Raw genomic sequence first — 3,559 nt, forward strand, 5'->3', positions numbered from 1 at the left:
ATGAGTCGCTGGGGGTGCAAACAATTAACATGCTTGGCTGTTAACCAAAAGGTTACAGGTATAAGTCCATGCAGAGGTGAACCAGGAGAAAGGCCTGGCAATCTACTTCCAAAAAACCAGTGATTGAAAACTCTTTGAAGCATGACATCACCATGAGTCAGAATCCACTCAACAGCAACTGGTAACTGGTAAATTAAGGAAAGTGGAGACGTGCTCACACTTAGGGCCAAAGACCTTGGGTGATCAGAGTGTACAGTGGACCCAGCAGCCCCTTTCCAGAGCATGTACAGTTATCCATGCTCCTAAGACACATGCTGCCCACACATATCTGTGTGTTTGACTTTGTCCCAGGCTGGGAAGCCCACGGGCTAGAGCCCTTGTTATTGTGATCCATATTTTCCCAACGACAGCTCAGTGCCCAGCATATAGTTGCAAACACTGGGAAAGATGTGCTTATGGAGCTATAATCCCAGCATGCTCTACCCAGACACAACCACCCACCCCCAGCTTTTTCCCATTCACACACTGGCTTTTCCAAGCAGAGCAGAACACCTTCATCTCTCTTGCTGCCCTGCTTCACGAGTTTGGCCGTGGATTCCTGGATGAGCCATGTTCTCATTTCTGGTGAACAGCCCCGTACCAACCCTAATTACCCACATGAGCATATGAAACCCATTTTAAGTTGGAATATTTCCCCAGCTCCATAAGCAGATTAGTGAAAGACAGACACATATGACAAGAAAAGAAAGCCCTGTGTGGAATAACTTGAAGAATGCAAGGTGCATTCCTTAACAGTGAGCAGGGAAAAACTCTTGCTTTCTGCATGGCTGGTGTGTATTAGTCTGGGCATTTAGGGATGATTTCCAAATCAAGGCTGGGGAGCTCAGGGATATGCCTGGCATACAGTGTCAGCTCATATTCAGTCTTTTTCCCACTTGAGATACTCCTAGTGACTGTGATATCTAAAATCCTCTCATTTCTGCAAGGAAGGAGCTTGTTCTGCTCGCAGATGGACACTGCTTAAGAGCTGGGGTGGAGAGGAGGAGATTAAGGGGCAAGGGCTGAATCGAGAGTCTTCACTTGACACCAAAGGAGAGAGGAAGTTTGCAGGAAATGGTTAAAACCACATAGGAAGGCCAATTCTGTGTCTAGAAATGCGGTAGGACAATGGACACATATAAAACCAGAGGTCGGCATCTCAAACAGGTGTGAAACAAAGAGCCTGGAGTCTGAAATTAGGCTGTGAGGAAACCATGATCAAAGAGGTAAACATTGTGGCGTGTGTAGAGGGTTGGAGGGGCATCATGGAAGAGGCAGGAGCTACTGTACAGTAGATTGGGACATCTGCTAGTGTTCAAAGTACAGTGGGTTGGTTGGAGCATAGGATGTGTGTGTGAGTGTGCATGTGTGAATGATTACATGTATGGGTGTGAATTATAGAACTAGGGTGTGTGAGTTTGTGCTACTTTAGGATAATTCAAGGTGCTTTATCTTAGGACACCTCACAAATACTACGACTGAATTAGCCTACATCTTTTATGCCTCCTGTCTCAGAATTAGGAAGTTCTATGCACAAACAGGACATTTAAGTCTTGGTAGAAAATTTCCAAGATAACCCCCAGCCCCAAGGATCCTTGTCTCCTGGTATAAATGCCCTTATGTAGTCTCTTCTCATCTTGAATCAGGGCTGATATGTGGGACCAATAAAATAGGGCAGAAGGGAGGGTGTGAAACTTCCAAAACAAGTCATAAAAGACATCGCAGCTTCTGCTGTAGTCTCTTGAATCACTCACTCAGAAGAAGCCAGTAGCCATTCTGGAAGAACATTCAAGAAGGCCTGGGGAGAGGTTCCTGAGGAGAGGCATTGAGGTCTCCTGCCGATAGTCAGCACCAAATTGCTGGCCATGTGAGTGGCCAACTTGAAGTGGACCCTTCAGCCCCAGTCAAGCCTTCAAATGACTGCAGACCTGGCTAACATCTGACTTCCAGATCTTCAGAGACCCCAGCCAGAATAACCTAGCCAAACCATTCTGAATTTCTGAACCAGAGACATTGGGAGATAATAAGTATATATTGCTATTTTAAGCCACTAATTTTAGGGGAATTTCTTCTTCTTTTTTTAATTGTTGTAGTTTAAGTGAAAGTTTACAATTCAAGTCAGTGTCTCCTACAAAAATTTATACATACACTGTTATGTGACCCCAGTTGCTCTCCCTATGCTGTGACAGCACACTTCTCCTTACCACCCCTGATTTCCCACGTCCATTCAACCAGCTCCTAACCATCTCCACCTTCTCATCTCACCTCCAAACAGAAGCTGCCCATTTAGTCTCATGTATCTCCTTGAGCTAAGAAGCATATTCTTCACGAGTATCATTTTATGCCCCACAGTCCGGTCCAATCTTTGTCTGAAGACATGGCTTCGGGAATGATTTCAGTTCTGGGTTGATAGAGAGTGCAGGGGCCATGCTTTCCAGGGTTCCTCCAGTCTCAGTCAGACCATTAAGTCTGGTCTTTTTACAAGAATTTGAGTTCTGCCTCCCACTCCATCGGGGACTCTCTGTTGTGTTCCCTGTCAGGGTGATCATTGGTGGTAGCCGGGCACCATCCAGTTCTTCTAGTCACAGGCTAATGAAGTCTCTGGTCTATGTGGCCCTTTCTGTCTCTGGGGCTAATACTTTCCTTGTGTCTTTGGTGTTCTTGGTTCTCCTTTACTCCAGGTGGTTGGGACCAATTGATGCATCTTAGATGTCTGCTTGCAAGCTTTTAAGACCCCAGACACCACTCACCAAAGTAGGATGCAGAATATTTTCTTAATAAACTTTGTTATGCCAATTGACCTAGATCTTCCCTGAAAGCATGGTCCCCAATCACTGCCCCTGCTACTCTGTCCCTCAAAGTGTTTGATTGTATTCAGGAAACTTCTTACCTTTGGTTTAGTCCAGTTGTGCTGACTTCCCTGTGGTGTGTGCTGTCCTTCACCTAAGATAATTCTTGTCTACTACCTAGTTAGTGAATAACCCTCACCCTCCCTTCCCAACCCCATAACCATCAAAGAATGTTTTCTTCTGTGTTTAAACCTTTTCTTAAGTTCTTATAATAGTGGTCTATACAACAGTTGTCCTTCTGTGACTGACTAAATTCACTCAGCATAATGCCCTCCAGATTCCCCAATGTTATAAGGTGTTTCACAGCTTCATTGTTGTTCTTTATCGTTGGGTAGTATTCCACTGTGTGGATATAACATAATTTGTTTATCCATTCGTCTGTTGATGGGCACCCAGGTTGTTTCCATCTTTTTGCTATCGTGAACAGTGCTGCAATGAACATGAGTGTGCATATATCTATTTGTGTGATGGCTCTTATTTGTCTAGGATATATTCCAAGAAGCAAGATTACTGGCTCATACGGTACTTCTATTTCTAGCTTTTTAAGGAAGTGCCAAATTGATTTCCAAAGTGGTCGTACCATTTGACATTCCCACCAACAGTGTATAAGTGTTCCAGTCTCTCCACAACCTCTCCAGCATTTATTATTGTGTGTTTTTTGGATTAATGCT

The sequence above is a fragment of the Trichechus manatus genome, unplaced genomic scaffold (genome assembly GCF_000243295.1).
Source record: "Trichechus manatus latirostris isolate Lorelei unplaced genomic scaffold, TriManLat1.0 scaffold00019, whole genome shotgun sequence".
Classification (NCBI taxonomy): domain Eukaryota; kingdom Metazoa; phylum Chordata; class Mammalia; order Sirenia; family Trichechidae; genus Trichechus; species Trichechus manatus.